This window comes from Rutilus rutilus (assembly GCF_951802725.1).
Source record: "Rutilus rutilus genome assembly, chromosome: 6".
Lineage (NCBI taxonomy): Eukaryota > Metazoa > Chordata > Actinopteri > Cypriniformes > Leuciscidae > Rutilus > Rutilus rutilus.
In genome coordinates this window covers 20,316,487-20,342,078 of record NC_140214.1, presented here as the reverse complement: position 1 = coordinate 20,342,078, position 25,592 = coordinate 20,316,487, and the positions used below count along the sequence as shown (strand labels likewise).

The 25,592-nt window shown below is 36.5% G+C and overlaps 1 protein-coding gene and 1 long non-coding RNA gene across 3 annotated transcripts in view; one reads left to right on the top strand and one right to left on the bottom strand.

The window, feature by feature from the left end:
- The window catches only part of cdh6 (cadherin 6), a 38,165-nt gene extending 34,777 nt beyond the window's left edge, over positions 1-3,388 (bottom strand). The window contains exon 1 of one of the 2 annotated variants that reach the window (XM_084411122.1): positions 3,290-3,388. The gene's annotated coding sequence lies outside the window, so the exon portion shown is untranslated. The remainder of the gene's footprint in view (positions 1-3,289) is intronic. The other variant, XM_084411123.1, reaches the window with a different exon arrangement.
- An 11,086-nt stretch (positions 3,389-14,474) lies between these two features.
- Positions 14,475-18,991, top strand: LOC311291846. Its single transcript, XR_014627619.1, has 3 exons — positions 14,475-15,243; positions 15,346-15,438; positions 18,476-18,991. It is a non-coding gene; the product is annotated as an uncharacterized lncRNA (long non-coding RNA).
- Positions 18,992-25,592: the final 6,601 nt, after the last annotated feature.

Here is a 25,592-nt window from a genome sequence, read left to right as displayed (position 1 = left end):
CCAGGGTCACTGCGATTAAGATGGGGAGAGTCACAGGTCACATTCAGAGCAGTCATGCGCTGACCGAATAAATCATCTTACATAAACGCAGGACCACCAGCATGGTGTCTCTGTCATCTGCATTCTTATTACACACTGCACTCAGCACAAAGAAAGCAAGCGATCCTTATTTATTCTTAAGCACCAGCATGAATGGCAGAAATATTCATTGTGCATAGCAAATTCTGTTTCAAGTTTGTTTTTCATCATCAATGCTATTTTTTCCCCCCAAATTCCCTCCAACTCGCACTCTCTGTGATCTGCCCTGTCATCTTACACACTGACTGATGTGTTGAGTATCTATGGAGGACGTCCAGAGCTCTCATATCCCCAATTTCCTATAGGGATATGTGGATGAAAGAAAATAACAACACCCTGCTGGAAGATGCAAACTTATTATCATAGACAAAAATGTTGAAGAATATTTTCCTTTGCGAGCCCATTTAAAGATTGACTTGAGACACGGTTTCAGTCGCCAGGCCCTCCGTTCCCATCCGTTCAAATTAGCAAACAACAAGAACAACAAGCCAGGAAACTGAAAACAGATAGCGGACGATGAATTGGTAAAGAAAATCAATCGCCTCGTATTGGACTAAAGCGGCTGTAGATAAACACTGTTCTATTGATTTTGGAAGTGTTCTACACATAAGAACAGCAAATTACCCAGACCTTGGAAAAATAGGCTTAAACTCCAAGTCATGCTTTTCTTGAGAATAGTTTTTTTTTAGTTCAATTGTCTGAAAGTATAATTTTTGTAGGTATTTATGTGGTATTCCATTATTGAGGTAAAAGCATGATGGAGGTTCATAAATCACTCTTGGGTGAAATTAATCATGTGCATGTGCTAATCAATGTTATCCTGCTTCATCTCCTGCGAGCAAACACAGCTTTTACTGGGCCATTGTCATGTCAGGTGACAGATAGCTCTGATCTAATTATCATACAGAGACTACTGAAACATTTGCATACAGGCTTCCTCACAATCTGAGAACGCAAAACTCTCAAACTATTAAGACTGTCAAAGTGTGAAACTTTTGAACAAAAAAGAAATTCTATTGTTCGTCAGAACATCATATTTTAAAATCTGTTTGTTTGAATGTAGCATGACAGCTATGACAATCGCCATTAAAATGCTTTTATTGTTTTGTTTTTTAATAAATAAATAACCTCTCAGACAGACTCTCAGATTTAATTAAAATGGCCATGATAAAAACAACAACTAATATGCACTTGATTCTCCATCCAGTTGTAATGTGGCTTGTTGTCAAAGAATTTCAGCAAGCCAAAGGTCATATGGCCTTATCTATCTATGTACAATCTGGCAATCTATATCTGAACCCAAACAGAATTGCAAGCATTTTCTAACCCTTTGATTATTAGGTGATATATTTCTCAATATGATAACATTCAAATGATGCGTTTGTATTTTAAAAAGCTGTTGGATGTTGTAGGCTTTCCATTATCTCTTAAAAGACCCATGTTTAACATTAAAAAAATTGAATAAAGGAGAACTGAACTTAAACTTGCTTATCGTTGCATCCAGTATGCTATTAACTAACATCAACTTGAATAAACCCATCTAGCAGTTGCCTTATTATTTCTCAAAAATATTCTTAACATTAGAATTGTCATAAATAACCAGGTCTGCTGTTTATTACGTACACTATATGGCCTAAAATCCAACCAATGTATGAGTAGAACACCTTAGAAGCAACCATATCTTCTGAAGACCACAGTTGTTCAACCAGTATTTACCAGACTAAGATTTTTTACAGTGTGTCAAATCCAACAATTTAGTGGATTAAAAACTGCATTGCCGCAATGACTGGAAAGTATAAATATTAATATATTTTTGTACAAGTACAACTAAATAATAACATTGGTAAAAAATACCCCCCCCCCCCCCCCCCCAAAAAAAAACTCTGACACATTTTAGAATTTTTTTGCAACTACTGTGGTTCTTCCTCAGAATAAAATCTGAAGAAGTCCTTGAATTTATGAATAATTTACATAATATAGAACAACTTTAATCAATCCACCCAAAAATCTACAGGTGCCTGACATAAAAGGCCTTGAACAGTAGCCTACTACAGTCTGAACATCTTCTCACACCTTTTGATCATTGAATTTTTCAGTCATTCATAATTACTGGATGAGGATTTTAAAATAATTGTATAGAGATTGTACTCACAAAGAGTAATGTCTAGCATATATATATATATATATATATATATTACTTTTTCAGATCTGGTAATCACAATTAAAAAAAAAAACAACTCAGTTTTAACAGGCCTGACAATGAAATACGATGAATGCTGGAACAGGTTTACAAATAAATACAATAAATACACTTATTGTTTGGTTGTTATCACCTTTGAAAAAAAAAAAAAAGGCGTTGAGACAAAAATAACCAATGACATTACTTTCTGCCATGCCACACAACAGATGGACAGTGAATAAACTGTACAAAATGTAAACCCACTAAAACACTTAAAAACTAAAAAAATAAATAATTAAGTTTAATAGCTAAATTGTTAAGTAAAACCACCAGGTCACAATATGCAGTGATACATTCATTGCACCTTTCCCCACTTTGAATTTGATTACTTGTTAAGTAAATCAAGTTGAAACCATAAAAAAAAAAAATATATATATATATATATATATATATATATATATATATATATATGAAAAAGTTATTATTTTGACAAGTTAAATGGACAGATGGAAACAAACATGACAACATTTTTACAGTAGTTTGTAGCTTAGACAACTACAATAGTCCGAACTTTCCTCAAGAAATCATATTAACATTTCGCATTAAAATATTAAGTTGCGCATTTAAATAAAACAAGAGTAAATAAACAGCAGTTCCAAGAGGGTCCTCGCACCTGGGTGTTCGGGCCCTGACAACACTATCGCGTGCAGTATTATATCTGGGCGTGTAAAACTAAAAACAGAAAATTGGAAATACAATGAACAGGAAATAATATGGTACAAATGTTTTGATGCTATGATACGTATCACGCTGCGATACAAATCACTTAAAAGTAGCTTAGTAGTTTGCAAAAAAAAAGTAGCCCGGCAAATTTTGACAGGCATCATCATCATCCACGCGCATCCACGAAAGTCAGTCTACGGCATAAGCTAAGATCTAACTGTTGAGGTCACACGTTAAATGTTAAATGCAGAGCCGTTACATTAAACGCAAAATGAGGTAAGTAGGCTACAGTTAATTTCCTCCACTCACCTCAGTGCTGAGGAGTCGACAGTAGTCCTGGTTTCGATGTGTATCCTCTGAGCGCTGTGAAGACACTACTGTGTGGACTGAGTCAGGACTGCATGTGTCCCCTCCACTGTGCGGAGCATCTCTCTCTCTCTCTCTCTCTCTCTCTCTCTCTCTCTCTCTCTCTCTCTCTCTCTCTCTCTCTCTCTCTCGTGCGGTCTAAGCGACAGAGCCGCTGATTGGCTGTCACATAGCGCGGTGACTGAGAGGGATCATGAACATTAAGGGATGCGAAAGTAGTTTGAAAATTAAGCCTGCATTATTTGATATCGTCTCGTCTGTTTGGAGATTTGGGTCACTAGCTGCTATTACCTCTACTTTAATTCAGTTTATCATGAATATTTTTTATTAATTTTTTTGGCCGTAGAGGAAAATTTATTTGTATTTCTGAAATAAATGATGAAAGTTCATTGCGTTTAACTGGTTTTTAAATAGATATTTCTTAAAAAATAAATAAAAAAAAGATTTAAAATGTTATTTTAAACCTGACTTATTTTCGCTCAAAAAGAGATGTTAGGCAGAATATTAGGGACTGGCAGCCTTAGTCATCATTCACTTTCATCCTTTTTTTTTCTTTTTTCTCTATAGGCTGTAATGAAAGTGAATGGTGACTGAGGCTGTCATTCTTACATCTCCTTTTGTGTTCCACTGAACAAAGACAGTCATATGGGTTTGGAACAACATGAGGGTGAGTACAGGAATCTTTTTATTTTTTTTATTTTTTTTATTTTCCGAGTGAACTATCCCTTTAAGTCTTCAGAAACGTGTTATGTGAGATGGAGAACAAGCTTTTTAGTTCATTTTTCAAAGACTCTGACTTGGTGTCATAAATCTGTTGACCCCGTGAAGCAGTTGTGGGCATGAAGCCTACCATTTTACATTGAAGTTTTACCATCCATATACTTTTTCTGCTGAGAATCAAAACCCCCAGAAGACCCTAGCTGACTTCTTTTGCGCTATGATGTTTTAGCACTTTTCTGACTCGTGATAAAATAGTTACTGATGTATGATCTCTGGTTATAGAAGCAGCTGCACAGTTAGTCTCCTCAATAAAGAAAATGCATCAGGCTGTCTTTATGAGAAGGATTATTTTATTTACATCTAACTATTATGTGATGTTCTTCTTGGCCTTCTTGCTTTAAACTGAGTGCTAAATGAAAGTTTGTGAGAAGCATGTTTATCTAGTCCAGTCCAGTAAGAAGCAGCTGCTCAGCTCACTTCACTGACAGTTGTTCTCCGGCATCCTTTATTTTGTAGTATCTCTACTGAATATTAAATTATGTAGTCTCGGGAGGAAACTTGGAGTTTGAGCGCTCCATTACGGACATTAGATAAGGGGTTACAAACTCAAAAGACTTGGGGGCACTAGCTGAACATTTGAAAAATCAACAAAAACAAATGGTTTACAACCATTACAACATTTGATCTATATAAAGTTATGGGCACATTTATACAGTTAACTTACAAACTGGCAGGTGTGTACAGGCTTGTTTGTTGCTGTCAAGACTTTTTCAAACTTGGGTCCAGGGGCCAAAAATGTATTTTTAGGGCTGTCAAAGTCACACATTTTCTAATCTGATATTCAATTTCCGAATTCATGAGATTAATCAAAACTATTTAATTCTATTAACAGTAAAACTGTAAAAATATATATATATATAATTATATATATTATATATATATAGGCTGTATATATGTATTTCTTACAGTTTTATATATACAATATAGCATGTACTATAAAATATTTATACATATACTGTAGTATGTACATCCAACACTACTGTAGTAAGTAGAAAAAAAAAGATTGCAGTCAACATGCAAAGTATATCGCCATATAATATATGAACAATTCTGCAAATTAATTTTGAAAAGATTTTGTCTTCATAATATCACACTTAATTTTTTCACAAAGCATAAAAGAGTCATGAAATAAAGCTGCCTTTCTTTTACAGAGAGGAGTCCCAGTTGCATGGGAACGGTCATATTTGACAAATATAAAACTAGAGATGAATTGCTTCTAAGAATATAAATAAATATGTGTTTAATTCCTATAAACCATGTTGTACAATTTGTATCTACAAATGATTAGATAGAACTTGTGAACTGAATTGCTTTGATAACGTAAATAGCTAGCTATGCCTCAAAAGTCAAGCCCTAAAGTCAAAAACCACATACCATGTTCAGTCATCAGTCAGACACCCCATGAAACCTGGTCACACTTTAACAAAGTCAGCCCCCTTCCTGTTGACTCCAACAACTCCTAAACAATGGGAATTCCTCTAGGCCTGATGATGCCTCATTAGTGGGTCTGTTGGTGGGGGCACAGAATAAAGTTATTGTTTAAGCAGATTTATGACTCAGCATTTAGAAGCAGACTTGAATGATGTGAATTTTTTTCATTGCTTTGCTCACAAGACCCTGAGACATTTCACAACATCAGAAGACATTCTAAAAATTGACTTGAAAAATAGAAAAAAGAATGACCGAAACAGCACCAAAAATTTGAGTTACCAGGAATGTGACAAGTGCGCTTACAGGCATGATGCTAGACTCTGGAAATGGCATGCGTTTACACACACCAGCTGAATTCTAACTGATGAAATCCTGACATGACCTAAATGTATTCTTTGACATGGCTGATGCACATTCCACTTGACTGCTGACAAAGCAGAAAGTCTTGCTCAAGTCAGCGTGAATGAATCTATAAATGCTTGTGTGTATAAAAATGGAAAAAATGGGGAAAAAGTGCATATTTTCAGTCATACACTTAATGCTGTATGTGCATGTGAATTAAAGAAAATGTTTGTCATGTGCACAAATAGACTACTAATAATACAAATGGTTTTGAATCCAATAAACCGGCCTAATACTGAAAATTCTCAATCTTGCTGTCTCCAGTCTCATGCTAACAGAGATTACGGCTGTAATGTGAAGATGTGTATGAATGTGTTGACGGAGGACGGATGGATAGCACATGCCCTATGTAAACAGCCAATCACTCAGCAGATGTTTATGTTGCATTAAGTGTTTTCTAATCTAGCATTGCTACAACACACACTCCATCACTCATTAACTATGAGAATATCATGTGGGGATTGTAAAGAAGCTGAGTTTCATCCAAACAATAAGTATATTGCATTAGAAAACGAAACAAGACAATTTTTTTTACTCACGTAGATTGGTCATATATATATATATATATATATATATATATATATATATATATATATATATATATATATATATATATATATCCAATCTACATGGGTAAAAAAAAGTCTTGTTTCGTTTTCTAATCCAGGTCTGCCAATATGAATATTTTAAAGGATTTCACTGAGGCTTAGGACAGCAAACGATAATCCGCTTTAAATCAGTAACAGCATATTGGCTCAGGCTTATACCTTATACCACCCAAGACAGAGTCAAGGAGCAATGGGTGCAATGTAAAATAATAAGCAGCCCAGATATGTCATGCAATGCCGTCAACATTTCAAAGTGGGGGTGGGGGGGAAATGCACCGAGCAAGCAGCGTTTTGTATAACATACATAATTATGGTGATGACTTCTTGTCACATCCGAGTCTTCATATCTCCATGTTTCCGATTGCAAATGTCTGAATTTCTTTTAATGAATGTGGAAACTTCAAGGGCATCTTATTTGCATGTCCTGTAAGGCTGGTGTGTTGAAGAGAGGAACTGTAAAGTTTCTATTCCCTGAGGAACCAAATGTGAGTCATTTGAGGCCTAAGAAAGTAGTCCCGAGTGCTCTTGCTGAGCATGGCAAATCACAGGGGTTGACCCGTCTCCACTACTGGAAAGTGATTTCCACCCTCAGCAAGAGAGCAGATCCCAAAGACCCAAGGCAACATCACTACAGCAGGGGGAAACATTTATTAGACGTGCTTCTCAATAGACTTTGTCATGTTGCATTTATAGGGCTACTCTCATGGGGAAACAAGAGTGAAAGAGACAAACACTGGCCTAAACATTTCAAGAAGGACATACAAGTACGTGTGTGTGTGTGTGTGTGTGTGTGTGTGTGTGTAGGGGGGTGTTTTCAAATAAAAACGACCAAAAAAATAGGGTAACTTTGCAATAACACAATTCATTGACAATGTATTAGGTATAACAATGAACAATATTGTTACAGTATTACAACTTAATGTTAACTTCTAAATAATGCATTTTTAACATTATAAGATATATAAAATAAGTTAAATGTATTATAAACAAACATGAAGAAACTAAATAAATTAATCAATAAAAGATATGTAATACCATACAAAAACAATTAAAACATGTACAATATTTTAAGATTTAAGATAACTCCTTTAATATTGATGATCACCTTATTTTGCATATGCATCTGCTTACATATCACATGTTTCTGCTTATTCTTCACCTGTGTTTTGATCAGGAGATTCAGTACTCTTTCAGAAGATGTGTAATAGCGCCCCCTATTACCGTATAACAGCGGAAACACAGAGAGCATGACATTTCCGTCAATGGTGAGGAAAGAGTTAAACAGCATATAAATCAAAACTGCATATTGTTAAGAATGAAATGTCAAGCTTTGGGGGTGTTGATGGACTCGATCTACCCCATGTAGTGTTTTGATCATCATTCTGAATTCAATCTAGATGTAGTGATGAAATTATGATTTTCTCAAAATGTTGTTGTTGTTTTTTATTTTTATTAAATTTACCCACATTCAAGTGTTGATAAAAAAGGAATGCATGAAGCTAGAATCAAACAGTTTTTTTGTTGTTCTTTTTTTTATTTTATATATATTCAGATATTCATGAAAGAAAATATTCTGGAGGCCATGAAACCTTTGTAAAATTAATCAAAAATGCTGCCGGTGGCTGGCAACCTTTTTCAAAAACACTGGTGGGGAAAGAGTTAAAAATAGTTTCTTTGAAATAAACATTAACCATGATTGATAAGTGCTGTAACAAATTGTTGTTTATTGATAGTTCATACCTAATACATTAAGTAGTATGAATAAATTGAACCTTATTGCAATGTGTAACACAAGTTCACACAAAACCTATTACATTGTATATTTTTCACAACTGAATATATAATCAGTTCTAATTACGATGAACAGCCAAGACAGTGTTGATGACAGTCAAAATGTTTCTCACTGTTTATTTGATAATATGATTTGTATGAAACATTAGCATCAATTACCTCCGTTACCTCTTACCATTGTTTATATACTGATAAAGATGCTGACAGATGATAAAAGCGGTTGAAAAGCGAATTAACAGGCGATTACGTTTGTATTTTGAATGAGATTTTCTGCTGAGGTGTTGAGCTAATCTAATCTTGTTTATATTCTGAAAAGGCATCTCATGTGGGTTGGGGAAATTACTATTTGAAGGGCGAAGGCAATCAAATCAATCATATTTCGAGCCGTAAGCCATTTCGCGCGACACAGAAACAGTTCTCTTTGCTTTCATTCTATTTAGACAGGTCCTTTTTCAACTGTCCATTCTTAATATCCCTCATACTGCACAGAGCTTCGGATTAATCAGCCCCCCCCTCGCTGGCCCAGATGGACAGAGCCTGTTCACTGTTATTAAATCCCTAAGTGTTTTGTGCTTTAATAATCAACACATTTCACAGCCCCCGTCTTCATCAGATCACATACATACAGTCTGTATATTTCAAGTGAACAAACAGAGAGTGACGTATATACTGAGAGCTAGATGGTCCAGCGATCTCTTTGTGGGTCCTCTGACGATCGCTCTGAAATCTGGGGTTGGCCCACTAATCTAGCTGCATTACTCTTTGCCAAGGGATTACGGAGTGACAATTTCAAGAGGAAGGAAAGATGTAATGCCGTGCTTAAGCCTCTGGCCCTATTAAAAGCCAAATTGTGCTGTGACATCAACACAAGCGCTGCTTCACAGTTGCTAAACATTTCATAAAGTTGATGCATTCTCTAAATGCAAATAAGGATATTTCCGTTCCGTCCCTCAGGAAAATCACTTTTCACACTTGTGCGGTTCCGGCTGTCTGAAGACTACCCTTAAGCACTTGGCATTTTATAAAGCTTTAGAGACTGTTCAGTCGATTAATCCAAGAGGTATGTTTAAATCCATCTTCAAATTAACAAGGCAAAAAATGAAAAAATCTTTAGCCAGAGTCTGGCCCGTTTACAGGCCTTTTCAGGTGTCGGTGCTTTACAAAGCCAATGGACGTAATCCTCTTTTTTCTTTAAGTGCCCCAGAATCTGCTTTTTCGAAATGCTAAGGACTAGGTCTTAGGTTTAAAAAGAGCCAAAAGGTGATGACCTACAGAACCTTTGTCTTGACAGAACAGAACACAATGAGAGGATTAGTCAAAAATACTGTTCACGTATGATAAAATGACAGGGCTACAATAAGCAGGAGTAGAACCTGCTGAAAACCTATGGTAACATTCCATGCACATTGTTCCTTTTAATACGAGGTAAAGGGCTCCAGGAAATGGCATGAATTCGCAAGTTACTGCTTTATTTTATTTATTTTTTTTGCACTGAGAAAATCCCACAGGGAACACAAAATAACTTCAGTCTACGGTAATTAACTTTGGTGCAGCCTTTGGTTGGAGAGTGCACTCGACCCTGCAATTCTTTTGCCACAGCACTTCCACAGCTGCCTCCAACTAGACCTTCAGCAGTAGGCTAATGCTTTCATACAAACTAACCACACTGGTCCATGCAATTTGTAGCACATTCCTCATATCTAAAACACATTAAAGTTATACAAAGACAAGCATTAATTAAATGTTAGGTGAAATCTCTTAAGATCAACAGTAGGTCAAGCTAATTCATTGAATTTCCATTGCTTGAAACTGTATTTGTCACATACATGCTCTACTGGAGGATTTTGTCAAAGAGCGATTTGCTCTCCATGCTAAGTGATTTAGTCTTCTGTGCCAATATTTTGTTTCCCCAAACAAAATTCTCTTTTATTTCGCATCATAACCCATACAGCAAAAATGTATCATATATATATTACGGACAAAATTAATATATTCAGATTGTGTAAATATTGCCCAAAAAATATGTTAGGAAATAATACAATGCACCAAAAATATACTTAAAGGGATAGTTTACCCAAAAATGAAAATTCTGTCAGTAATTACTCACCCTCATGTTGTTCCAACCGCGTAAGACCTTCGTTCATCTTCGGAACACAAATTAAGATATTTTTGATGAAATCTGAGCCTTGTCTCACTCCTCCATAGGCTGCTAGGTGGCCCAAACTTGCTGGCCCAGAAAAGTTATTAAAGAGATCGTTAATATAGTCCAAGTGGCTACAGTGGCTCAATCTTAAGTATATCAAGCGACGAGAATCCTTTTTGTGCGCAAAAACAAACAAAAATAACGACTTTATTCTACTATTCATTTCCTTCTCTCTCGACCTCTAGTTGGTTCGCGTAGTGTTTTTGCGCAGCGCGTCTGTGTTACACGTCACCACGTAGGCTCACTATTGGCCGACGCTGGTCATGTGTGTGATGCGTGATGACGTGCAACACAGAACGCACAGCGCAAAAACACTACGAGGCCCAGAGAGAAGGAAATGAATAGTGGAATAAAGTCGTTATTTTTGTTTGTTTTTGCGCACAAAAAGTATTCTCGTCGCTTGATATACTTAAGATTGAGCCACTGTAGCCACTTGGACTATATTAACGATCTCTTTAATAACTTTTCTGGGCCAGCAAGTTTGGGCCACCTAGCAGCCTACGGAGGAGTGAGACAAGGCTCAGATTTCATCAAAAATATCTTAATTTGTGTTCCGAAGATGAACGAAGGTTTTACGCGATTGGAACAACATGAGGGTGAGTAATTACTGACAGAATTTTCATTTTTGGGTGAACTATCCCTTTAAGTAAATATATTTTTAAATAAATTTTAGCAATATATTTGTTGTATATATATTTTTTATTATTCTAATATGCTGATTTGCTGCTCAATAAACATTTCTTATTATTATCAATGTTGAAAACAGTTGTGCTGCTTAATACTGTTGTAGAAACCAAGACACATTTTTTTCCAGGATTCTTTGATGAATAAAAAGTTCAAAAGAACAGAGATAGAAGCAAAGAAGATAGCCATCTTTTGTAACATTAGATGTCTTTACTCTCATTTTTGATTAATTTAATTCATCCTTGCTGAATAAAAGTATTACTTTCTACTATATCTTACTGACCCCCAACTTTTGAATGGTGGTGTATTATAGGGTTTCAGTTCAGTTTAAATTGAAATGTACATTTTGTCTATATAATTATGATTTACGGTGATGGCATCGCCAATCATTACATGACACCTGTGGTTTGGATTAGATGTTAATACTCAAAACATCATTAAATAAAAGACCAGCAACTTCAGTTGACCGGCGAGCTCTGCACTGAAATTAAAATAATTTTAATGTTATCTTATGGTCTGATTTTACTTTATTCTTAGGTTGAATTCTGTTTGAAGGATTTCTCCTTTGATTGGTACCTCATTAGCAGGCCTGCAAGAATCTGAGTGTGAGGAACTCCACAGAAATCTCTTTAAATTTGGAACACCAGCATTCAAAACGTTCTACACATCCCTGCTTGTTTATGAAATATCTTGGCTAATTTGATTATGCTTTCAGCTAGCAAAAAATATCTAATACTCTCAGCTGTTAACAGATCTTATTTAAATACTTCCTGTAGATTTCCCTCCAAAATCATGCACAGAAAATACAAGTCCACACACAAAGTGTGAACAGCAATGCTGAACCAGCCATCTTAAAAATGAGCACTAGTTTAGGGCCAGTTACCACAGTGCAGACAATCACTCATTCATCTCTCTGTTGAAAAGGCTTCAGGGTCTAAAATAAGGCGAGAGGGGATTCTGAGATGTAGAGCTTTCACTAAATTCAAAAGATAGCAGAAAACTGCAGAAGATGGAAAAAGACATGTAGCATTAAATATTGAAGACATCAGAGGTTTGGTTTCTTAATACCACTTCGTAATATCTAACATTAATTCATAACATGTAACATTAAATCATTCTGTGTGTGTGTGAATTAAAAACGATGAATAATTCATTTCGTTTTACAATATATTTTGTACATGGTTTATGTTTAAATGCCTATTATGTTCATTTACTGCTCAATATCTCAAACGTTTTGTGGTTCCTACCGGATGTGCTTTACATAAATTAAAATGCAATGGACAACAGTTTGTACTCTCTATTTCTTGATGTTACCTCGAAACTGGAACTTTTTCCCTGTTTATCATGATGAGACAGGCTGATTAATCTGCTGTTATGTGGTTTAGGAAAAGCCAGAGAAAGATCCTCTTGTTTCCCTCCACCTGCACACGTGTAGATATGGAGGCCGGGAGACAGGCTGGGTGAGGACACTCTGTGTCTGATGTCCACCATTATCAGTAGTGGCGTTCTGATGTCTGTGTACTTTTGTTCTCTGACAGGTGATTAGCATTGTCTCACTTATCTTCACTTGATGGCTGAACAATGGGGCCCTAAAATGGGAAAGATGAAACACAGTTAGGGCTACAGGGGGTTCTCCCCTATCTAAATGAATCCTAAGCTAAATTTAACTGCTGTTTGGTATGGTTTAAAGAGTAACTCTTCTAACCATTAGCCATCTTGGCCAAAAAAAAAAGAAGCTATATTTTAGCATTATCTACTAGCAAAGCAACCAGATCATCCACGAATGTTAAACGTAATTTATGCTTTTAGCTCGGATTATAATTATACACTTGTACCAAATAAACCTTTAACTCAGATAAACCCTTAACTGATGGATGCAAATACCCAGCAGCAGATTTTTGAAGCAATGCGTCTGATTTGTTCTGTCAAAGTATTCAGTGCAGCAAGTTTGCTTTAGCTGGTCTTGATAGATCTAAGCTGGGTTCGCTGGCCAATCACCAACAGCACTGTAAATGGAGTCGGCACTTTCAAGGAACTTCAAAAAGAAGGTTCAATGAGAGTGCACTTTAATCAAGCACATCTCTTAGGAATCTGTTTGTCAGGAGAGAAACTTTACTGATGTTAATTTTATGGTCAGTATTTTACATCAGTTGCCCAGTAAAACTAACAAAATGTATATCTTGTTCGATGAATAAGGAGTCAGTCTAAAAGTATTAGCGGAGGTAATAGTAGCAGTATCTTTATATTAGCATTAGCATAGTGTTACATTTTTGCATTACAATAACAACAAAAAGTATTTTGGAGAGCAGTAAGTTCACGGAAATATAAATTATGTATGGCCACTGATAAAATTCACTGAGCCCGGGATGAAATGTTTATGGGTGGGCCTTCTGTCTGGACTCAATGAGAGGGGTTGTCAAACTTTTTGGTGCCAAGTGCCCCAAAATATAATGATATTCTTGCAATGGACCCCCTTCCTAAAATAAAATGGCAGATAAATGGATGAAAAAGAAAAAAGAAAAACATTACTGTGTGAAAAGACAAAATAATTAAATAATTGCTTTTGATTAAATAATTTGCTTTTTATTTACTACAGTAAGTTAAAATATATCTGTAACAAATACTGTTTTTCCCCTCACAAAAACAATATGCAGATTCGTTTTTCTTTCTGTCTTTCTTTCTTTCTTTCTTTCTAAACTAGAAAGTAGTGCTTTTATTGAATAAAATACTCACATATTCTCATTAATTATTGCAGAAATAGTAATATTATGTGTATGTATGACATGTATACATACACACACACACACACACACACACACACACACACACACACACACACACACACACACACACACACACACACACACACACACGTCGTGTTTTCATATTTTATGGGGACTTTCCATAGACATAATGATTTTTATACTGTACAAACTGTATATTATATCCCCTTCCACTAGCCCTACCCCTAAACCTACCCATCACAGAAAACTTTATGCATTTTTACATTTTTAAAAAACATCACTTACTATGATTTATAAGCTGTTTTCCTCATGGGGACCAAAAATGTCTCCACAAGGACAAAGATTTCAGATATTGCTATCTTTGTGGGGGATTGCTTATTGCTTATTTTGTCCCCATAATGTACGGTTTACCAGGCCACCCACCCACCCACACACGCACACATCTAATAATATATTACATTATTAACTTGCCATGAAAATGCATTGTATACAATCTATTTTTTCACAAAAAACATAGCTGGTTGGGAAACCCCTGTCCTCTTATGGGAGGCCCTCATCACAGGACTGTTGTCCCCCACTGATAGCAACCCTGCACTATATGTACTATACCATTACTGTAAAATAAATAGTGAAATACAATGTGTGTTGGCCTCACAATGTATCTGTATTTCAAAGACGGCAACCTGAGTAAATCTACTACTGCATTCTAGCAATACGGCCTTTGAAGAACCTTATTTAAATGAGTTTAACCTTTTTTTGTATACCTTGTCAATAACTATTGACACATATAACATATTAGCTCGTGCCTTGTTAGTGAAGCATACAGAACCAGGCCCCACTACCTCACCTACACCAGAGGTGTACAGTCAGAGCATATACCGTAAATAAAAGCGCGGGCTCTCTATTTTTGGAATATATTCTTCAAAGCCTTGTGGATAATATTGTGTTCCAGATCAATTTAGAGAGAAAAATGAACAGCATCACAGAACTGAAGCAAAACAATGCTAGTTCTCTGAGTGACTCCAACCACTCTGCAGCCCAATAATGAAGTGTGAAATTGAACTGTCAGTACACAGTGATTGTGTGTCTTCTCTTGCCAGAGGGATCACATTGTGGCTGATAAAGCTGCACACAATGCAGGTTCTGACACACAGTCGCAGAGAACATGTCCCCCCAACCTTCACTTATCTGCTCGTCATTTGTGGAGCTATACGATGACACCCCCAACACAAATCTGCTGTCATATCAGACGTGGTAAAAGGCCGATAATTCTGATGAAACGATGATAAACCACTGAAGAGTTAAGTGCTAAATGGTGTGTTGATTGGATTTTTTCTTCTCTCACGTTTCTTCTAGGATTACAGTCACCATAGTGGCTTCATTTCTGAAACTAGCTCTTGCCACTGTTGCATGAATAACAGCTGCCTGAACAACAACCAACAAGGAAAGGTGACACATTCATCTAGTTACTTAATGAGGTTACACTGGGAGCCTTAATTGGAGATAAATTAATCATATTGTTGTGAAAATAATACAAATAATATGAAAGCATATTTCCATGTTATTAGTTTGGGGTCAGGTCAAGTACTTAATACTTTTATTGACCATATTGATCAAAAGTGACAGCAAAGAAATTTATAATGCTAGAAATATTTCAATTATTTACATTAATGGTACAATATTTCTATTGCAAATAAATACTGTTTTTTCCCCACAAAAATATTTTGCAGTACAACTGTTTCCTGAGCACCAAATCAGTACATTAGAATAATAAATTACATTTTTAAATATATTAAAACAGAAAGCAGTTATTTTAAATTGTAATAATGCAGCCTAGGTGAGCAAAAGATACTTCTTTCAAAAAATTGTACAGACACCAAACTTTTGAATGGTAGTGTTTAAATAAATTCATAAACCAATTCATATTCAAATAAAAACAGCCATTTGCAATGACAATGTGACCTAGACTCATAAACAATCAATGACAGTTGGCGAGATTCGGTGACATGAGTAACAGTGAGCCTTGAGAACTAGATGTGGATGTATCCGGCAACAAAACAAATTTCCATTTATGCAAAGGCAGAGTTGATGCAATGACTACCAATAGGAGTAAAGACAAGGAAGCTCACATGATCCTGTCAGCTCATTTAATATAAAATAATAAAGAAAACGGATACATGAAAAACCATGCTTGAGATCCTGTATTGCATTCATGACAACTTATTGTGTTTGACATTCATAACTGTTTCTAGGGCAACCCGTATTAAGAATGCCTGTAAGTGACCAACTAGTACAGCGGCTGGTGACACACAGCCAGAAAGACACTGGCACCGTGAATGGGGTTTTAGTGAGGCCCATGCTGCTGTAGACTACAGAACTGTGTCTAGGTGATTATGTTGTTACTGATTAGAGGGGAAAATAATGTTTACTATGATAAACTGTAGTTCTGACCGAGTACACTTACTAAACAGAGGTAAAATGCATATACTGGATACAAAACACACAATCATACAGGGAATGGAATGGATTGACCAACATATCGAATTGAAGGTACTGGCACACTTTGCTGGATAATTCTGGCCCAGTTTAAGCCATAATCCATTACCCAGGACATATCAAATTCCTGAAGAAGAGACACTGACCTACATGCAAAGGAAAGGTGTGTGTGTGAGAGAGAGAGAGAGAGAGAGAGAGAGAGAGAGAGAGAGGACGAGCCATAGCTGGAGACAGAGTGAAAGTTAGCGAGAGAGAGAGAGAATTATCACACTTCCTTCTGTTGGCTCATGGTCTCACCTGTCTAATCCCATTGTTACAGTCATGCACATTGTGCCATTATCCACAGTATGCACCAGTGGCCCAGAACCACAGGTGAGGTCCGTCTGTCCTCTTCCACCCAAGAAAACAGCACCGCAAAAGTCAATTTCCTCACACAACCTCAAATACGGTTAGGCCTGGTAGCAATTTTGAAGGAAAGTACAAGCAGAATTGATCAGTGCTGCTTGTGGGTGAGGGGTTTCGTTAGGGCGAATGAGGCGATATTGAGAAACCTGTCTCAGCCCGAGCCATTACTGTCTGTACAGGAGCGTTGTACGGAGATACATTCTGCCGAACACGTCAGCTGTCTCCTGTCGTTTAGTGGAGACAGATATGTCTGCATATACGGGGGTTTGGCTCAGGGGTCTCGGTGAGGCATAGGGATGAAATGAATTCTGCCTCTCACTCCTGCTTTAAATTGACTGTGACATTTAAAACGCTGCGTGAGACAAGATGTTTGCATTAATAAGTTGCGCGAGCTCCCGATTGGAGGGTTCCCTCTGGAACAGCACTCATTTGCACCCCTTTTCCTCAGCTCTAGGGAACCTATGAGGCCTCCCTGCTTTATTGACAGATGTTGTTGTTATTGTTGTTGTTCTCATGTCAGCTTTACTTCTAATTTAACATTCTCTCCTATGATTAGAACAGGTTTGAGACCAAACGATTTCTGACAGTGAAATAGGCTTGGCAATATTCATAGAAATGAAGAGATCTTATTATTATGCAGTCATCATTCTTTTCCCAACACACACACACACAAACATTTAGAGGACTCACCTCATTTTAGATCTCGTGTATAACATTTCTATTTTTAAGTTTGGGTTCTTTATTTGAACAAACTTGAAATTGATTCTCAAAATCCTAAGATCGATTTGACTTTATGCAAGTGTTTTCTGAATCAAACGCCCAACTGCAAAAGGCATTATATTTTATTTTATTCAGATTTACAGTCTGGGATTCAATGGTAAATTAAAAGCTACATGAACAAATGACTCTTTTTAGCTGGTCATTTTAATGAATTACTTTTTACACCCTTTAAAGTTTATATCTGAATTATGATTTTATGATTAAATAATATAGCAAATGAAAACTATGTAGATTGTGTTCTGTTATTATTATTATTATTTTTAAATTACTATTATTTGTAATGTACCAAGTTAGAATGTTTCCTGCATAATCTACAGAATAGCTGACAGAGAGTTTGTCATATGCAAGATAATAATATTATTATTAAAAAGAAAATCGGAAACTAATCAGATTGAGAGCTTATGAATTGAATTGGGAAATCATTATCGAGACGATACCCAGTCATAATAATGTGAGTGTAAAAGTATAGTAATTTTGAAATTAACCTCTTATTTTCCATCAAAATTATTTTAGGAAGTTTCTCCCAGTAGGTTGATGACACTGAAGCTCTATTTTAACAAGCTATATATATGTCTTATATATGAGATATATTATATATATGATGTAAATTATATAAATAAAACTCATTGAATTATTATTATTTATTATTTTAGAATGTCTGAGACTCCAAACACACAATGAAATATTTTTTTACCTTTTAAGGTACTTATGTTAAGTATTGAGATATTAAAGGGCCTTGTGGGTCTCTCAGACCTCAAGCATAATATGAGGCTTAATAAACTGTTTATATCTTTTTCTTTTTTAGTCTACACCCTGACTGTCCCACCAGATGTCTTCATTCAGAGAGCCGGTTACCCTAAACTGCTTACGCCCAACACATGATCCTCTCTCACATCTGTCAATTTATTTCCTCAAGGTTGCGATATGTGTTTCCAGACCCTGTCAATTACAAAACTCTTCTCCTCTCCCCTGCCACATTCATAATTAAACTCTTGAGGTACAGTGCCTGAATGTGAGCACCGAACACATGGAAAGAAAACGGAAATAAGTGTTTTGGCTTAATGAGAAGCCTCGGCTTTGATCAGGTGGAATACGAGGGAAAATATTACGGGATCATCAGGCTTATATAAGCTGTCTGGTCCTCTCACTCACTGGACATCACGACACAGGCAGCTGTCAGTCAGACGTTTCACTGCAGTGTGCATTCATGTTTACGTGCACTTTTAGGTGCGTATCTGTGTGGCCGAGATCCACTGAGCATGTGCACACAACATTGTTTGTGCACAATACAAAATTAAAGAGCGATTTGGGAAATGTTGGGAAAGTGTGCGTCAGAATTTTTTGTCTCTGTCCTGGTTTTGATGCCATCTCTCCGCAGGAAACATCTGGCATGTGATGCTAGATTTATCGTGGGAACAATAATTAAATGCATCACAGATGACCCCATCAGCAGAGCGAGATATGAGAAACACGAAAAACAAAACCAATAGATAATACAGCAAAAACTACACTCGGTCACAAAACTGCTTTTAGAATCACAGAAACAAAACAGATAAAAATAAATTACTCTGTAATTGAAGAATAATCACAAATAGATTTGTGAGAGTAGGCGAAAGGCCTAAATGAACACCTTGTACGTTCATGATTGTTTTTGTTTTTTTTAAATACCCGTTCTTATGTTTCTCTTTCCCTTTCTTTCACACATGCACACACACGCACACGCACACACACACACACACACTGAAAGGCAATTGTTTGAAAGACCTTGATTCTTTTTATTAGCTTGGTAGCACACTTTGGCTCCAAATGATGCCAGGCTTTTGCTTTCAATAGTGCGGGTGCGGGGTGGGGTGTACAACAAAAGCTTTTGCCAGCAAGAACGAGGGGAAAAATGGAGAGTCTGTTCAAATGACCATGAAATGCAGGCCAAATGAAATGCCTTGTGAATAACTAGGCCCACAGAGAGTAGCCTTCACTTTCTAGGCTTGAGTTATAGGTTATATATCATCTCCTCGGGAGATCATAATTTTGGCAGCGGCGATGCTTTTCAAAGCACTGATGAAATGAAATCACTACGTTTTAAAGCAGTGGAGAGGCATGTTGAGCATATGGGCGTAAGGCATGTGTCTTTCACAGTTTGTGATTTCAGAAATCACCGACTAGAGTGAGTCATGGGCCTACGGGTCATTGTGCAGGGAATTAAAATGATTTCCAAATGGCAGCATCTTACTTGTCTTCACTGGTCATATTCCTCAATTTTACTACAGTCATTTTTTTTCCTGCACTAATTTGCATGTATAGCGCATGCCATTAACATGCACTGGCATAAACTATTTGTGGTAATTAGCTGACTAAAGGCTGGTGTTAGCTTACTAAATCACTACTGACAGCGATTTAATTTTACTCTTTACAGAAAATAACAGAAACACCCAAAACCAAGAGAAACAATTTCGTCTTTGACAAAAATGCAACGTTCTCAGGTTTTTGTTCGAAATGTTGTTTTTTATGAAACTTACCCATATTCCAGTGTAGATAAAAAAAAAAAAAAAGAATGAATAAAGCTAGAATAAAATGTAAATTTTCTTGAATCAGATGCTCTATTGACACTTTGCATATTCATACAACAAAATATTCTGGGGGCCATTAAACTGATCAAAAATCCTGCTGCTGACTGGCAACTTTTTTTTTTTAAACACTGGTGGGGAAAGAGTTAAATATATGTCTGTTCATTACACTAACAAACCTCACAATGAGAAGATGAGTGTATTAGTAGTATAAAACCTAATACTACTATTTTCTTTATTATGTTTTATGGTATTTTTTTGCTTCTTGGAGCTTTCATTGTTTTGAAAAGAACAACCTGAGAACATTCTTCAAAACTTCTCCTTTTACATTCCTCAGAAGACAGAATATATCATATGGCTTTGGGAGGACACGGCAGTGAGTAAATTATGACATACTTTTCATTTTTGAGTGAACTATCCCTTTAAGGTAGCTTCTAATTTTCCTAAGAGCGTTGCCGTTTGATAAAACATACAAAATTATACCAAATAACCATAGACTTCAAATAACAAAGATACAAAAAGAGAGATTTGGGGTGTTACTGGAAACTGGTGGGCTAACAGCTAACTCCGACTGTAATTACAGTCTCTCTCAGCAACCGCTAGTCAAGTCTTATTACAGTCACTGCATGATGCCGTAACTAATGGTGACCAACACAGCACCTCCCAACACCTAAAAGACCAACCATGTTCATCTCTTCCATTTCTCTCAATCTCGCTCCTGTACAGCTCAAATTCACTTAGAATACCTTTTCATGTTTCCTTCTATCCATTTATTCCCCCCCTTTCACTGTCATTTACCCTCTCTCTGTGAGTGCCTCTGTCTCTGAGACTCCAATTTACTCTAATTCAATTCCATATCGAACAGCTCATTCACTATGAAATAAGGTCTTTTTCAGCACTGCAGTTCTATGGACCGCTGACACTCCAGCTCCAGCCCCCCCCCCCCCCCCCAATCATCACTTTGATTCTGGCCTTGTTGATTTGTTTCTCATGGGTTCTGCATGTTCCTCACTAAGTCTTAATGTGAGAGGGAGGTTGGTTTGTGTACCGCACACTGAGTAGATGTCGTCATGTCTGCTGTATAAATGAATGACGGCTCGTAAAATGTCACGTTTCTATCGGTCAGCCTGACTGATAAATGAATGCATCTTTTAATCATAACTCCCTAAGGACCCTAAGATATGACTGTTGTATTGTTGCCCTATTCTTTGCTAAATTATGTTCATGAATTTGTGAGAGCCATTAATATACAAATGCAACTTTAAAGAACCCATGGTATCACGTGACAAGTGCAGTTTTCTTTTCTTTCCTACCTTCATATTTTCTATTGTTGGGGGTTTCAAACTGGGGTCCGGTGATCCACAAGGGGTTGTTTGGGGGACTGCAGAAAATATGAGGGAAAAAAAATCCGTCAAACATAACTTAAATATGTTAATCGCAACTATTATGATCAAGGAGAAACACTTTAGATTATTTAAATATGCTGATGACATGGCCTACTAGAGAAAACAAACCCCTCAGGCGATGCTGCCTGTCTGGCTCACAGTAAGGCCTTTGAAACATAGAGTCGCTTTAGCATTGATTATTTGCACAAAACATGATATGTTTCACTCGATGACCGACATGATGAAATTGTGGGAAACTTTAAATATCTTGGTACAACTCTGGACTCCCAGATGAGCTTCTCTGAAAATACAGAGTATATTTTAAAGAGATACTCGCAGCGACTCTATCTTGTCAGACAACTCAGCAGCCTTGGTGTCAGCATATCTAAGAACTTGGTGTTAGTCATCATATCTTGGAACTTGGTGTTAGTCAGCATATCTTGAGTGTTGAGTGAACATGTTGAGCCTTTCATCTCCCTGCCTGGTATGGTCACCTAAATTGTAGATTTAATAGATAAACTTTGTAGAATTTTGTCAATGGCAAGTAAAATAGTTGGTAATCCCCAGAAGCCCTTAAAACTACTTTTTCACAGAAAAGTCAAGGAAGGGGGTGAAGAGTATTCTGGCAGATAGTTCCCATCCTCTCTTCAGCCAGTTTGAGCCCTTGAAATCCGAGAGGCGCTATAGAGTCTCTGACAAATAAAAATGTGTTCAAGAAGTCCTTCATCCCAAACTCCACTAAAATTTTTAACTCTGCAAGTGATTGACAAAGCAACAGAAAGTGACATGAATGTACTTTTTTTTAATATATAATGTGACCATGTCTGTGTATTGTTTTATCAATTCCTGTTAGTTTTTCAGCCGTTATTTCATGTGTTGGTGAGCCAAAGACAAATTTCCGTCCCCGGTGCACAATAAAGATGTTAAAATTAAAATGAACACTTTTATTTTGCTTTTAGAAATTAGATTAATCATGTTTATTCTATTGTATTGGCAGCATTAGTAATATAAAACTCACAATATTAATTGTGGGGCAAGGAAAAAATGGAAAATATATCACTGCCTTTACAAAGGGATCATCATATTTAGTGGTTCCTGGTCAAATTGTTTTTTACAACCCATGTACTATTAAAACAGAAATTAAGGTTACTGTCATGCACCGCAGATGGAATTAATGGGAGGGACATTCTCATTCTGATTGGACAAAATGTGTGCTAGTGCAGGATGAGTCATCAATATTTTTGGCGCATTTTCCTGAAAGGCAAAGAATATTATATGTGTATATCTGTTAAAAGATCATTTTGTTGACTTTTTGTACACTAGCAGATATATTTAGACCTGCAAAAGCTAATACACAAGGACTAAAAGTCCCAAAACTCTCATTTTAAAGATTGAACTAGTAACACAAATTCTCCCTCTGTATTTCATCAACATCTTTCAACTCTGAAACAAAACTAAACAACATTTAATATCTCATTTACCTCCTAGTTTGATTCCAAATTGGAGTTAATCTTAACCAAACAAAAACCTCAGTGCTGTGATATTACTGAATTTTCAGTGGTAACAGTCTCTCAAAGCTTAATATTCAAGTAAAAATAAACCTCTTACCCCATGCTGCGGATTTCATGTAACTCGTCATAAATACTAATTTCCCCCATCTCATCATCTGCAAGCCAGACGCTGATGCAGTCTAGGGAGGAAATATAAAGCTAAAAGATCTAAAAAGAAAAAAGAACATTCCAATCTCATCTGATAACATGGTAATGTTGTAATAATTCAGATCTGATATCATCTATGAATAATGTATTCATGATTTATTGGTGTTCAATCCAGTGATGTTGAGATATGGGGTGTTGTTAACAAGCTCAAAGAGGCAGACTAACCAGATAACTTTAGATGATCTTCAGACAGAAAGGAGGGCATCTGTGCAGTAGAAAGCTTCTATAAAGCTCACCAGGGGTCAAGAAGCCTGAAGAAGTCTCAAAGAACTGGGAGCAGGAGTTCCCAAGGCCCGCCAAGTAAAGGGCATCATTACCATCTCCACAGCAGCCCACCCTCGACAACAGCAGCCCAGCTTGGTGTTCTGCGCTTGGGGCAGAAATACCATAGGCCATAGGGTGCCCTGTCTGTAGGAGGCACTTCAACACAGCAGGAAACACCAGCAGCGTCTCCACAGAGTTTTGATCTGGCTATTAAATGTATGGCAGATTTAATATGCATTATTTCTGACAATATGCACTAGTCTGAGAGGGTTACTGTACAAATAACATCAATCAGAGAATTGGGTCCAAGTGGAATTTAGGTCATAATTTGTAGAACCATCTTAGTGCCAAATGTCACAGTTGGATCAACAGCTGGTTCTCATCATATAAATGGAAAAGATTTTATAGATAATTTCCTACATGTCAACATTTTGTTCCTGTCTGTTCTCTTCACAATGGACAATGGTGGCCACAAATCTTTTGTTAATGCAACATTGATATTAACTACATGAGGTTGACACTCCTCAACAGATGTTTGAAATTAAAATATTTTGTGAATGACCAAATATAACAGGTTCATTATTCTTTGTAATGAATTATGAGATGCTTATTGTACTTCGCTTAGATGGTTAGATTTATTGCAGTAATAACATGTTCCTTTCAGTGCATTTTAAAGTCTTTTGGTCTTGAAACCTGAAGAGAAAAAAACTCACACTTAAAGGATGAATGTTGAATGTGGAGTTATATAGTCTGGCTTATGTGTGTTATCAGTTTATTGGGATGGAAATGTGATGTGGGATAACACAGAAGGCTCAAAGAGGAGAGCCGTTACCATTGCACTGAAATGGCGAGACGTAAATTACAGAGAATAAAGATGAATCAAGAGGATCTTCTTTTATTTATTATTTTACAATCCTATCAGAACAGCAGACAGCAATGAAGAAAATCCACTTAAGTAAAAACAAATGAGGTTGCTTTGAATTCATAAAGTATACACTGCATGGCTCATGCACATATTATTATGGGTCATGCAAGTGTACACCTTAACACTTAGTTCAGGATGTGTGTATGATTCCTAAAAATTGATCCATTACAGTGAAAATCAAATTCATGCAGTACAACCTTATTGCTTTTCTTTATATAAGACCAATGAAAGCTATAAATTACAGTGGGGCTGCACATTATGCTGAGCTGAGATTCTAACCAACTCAACCAAGAATGCAGAACAATCGTTGAGTTTTTCAGTTGGCTGACTTAAAGCAGTGCACCACTGCTCATTAAAAAAAAAAAACCTTTTTGTAGAGTTAATAGGCAGGTTCACTTGCCTGAACCAATGAATCATGTTACAAGAAGTCAAAGGTCTGAAAAGTTCAGCTCAAATCTCCATGGTCAAGGACTTCATGATCCCAGATGGTCCTTTGCTTATAAAGCAAATGATAGCATTATTAGCTCTGAGTGGTAGCACATGTCTTCTATTGATTCTTCTCATCGATTGGTCAATTACTAGACTTTTCAGGGTCACAAGGTTATATGGGTGTTGGCAACAATTATATCTAAAATTACCCCAGTTAAACTGAAACAGCTGGTCAATTACTCCCAATTAATTGCACTTTACTTCAGCTGCCTTCACGAATTGATTATTTATTAGTAATTACAAGGACATTCTTTATAGAAGTTGGTCATGTTTTACATTAGTCACAAAAAAAAAAAAAAAAAAAAAAATCACCGTGACACTTGAAAAAAGCTTGGAAGTCAATACTTTCCTATCTTATCCTTTTCACCGCATGCTTCAATTTCCTTGACGATTATAAGTAGAGTATGAAAATGTCGACTGGATTGTCTTTGACACTGATATTTCGATGCTTCAGGGTTTGTGAGTGAGCATCTGTAAGACATATGTGATTTTTATACATCAAGGCCGATTTCCTGTAATGGGAGGTAATTCAGCGATCCGGTCAGCCCAAGGCCAATTATTTTTGAACCTGAATCCA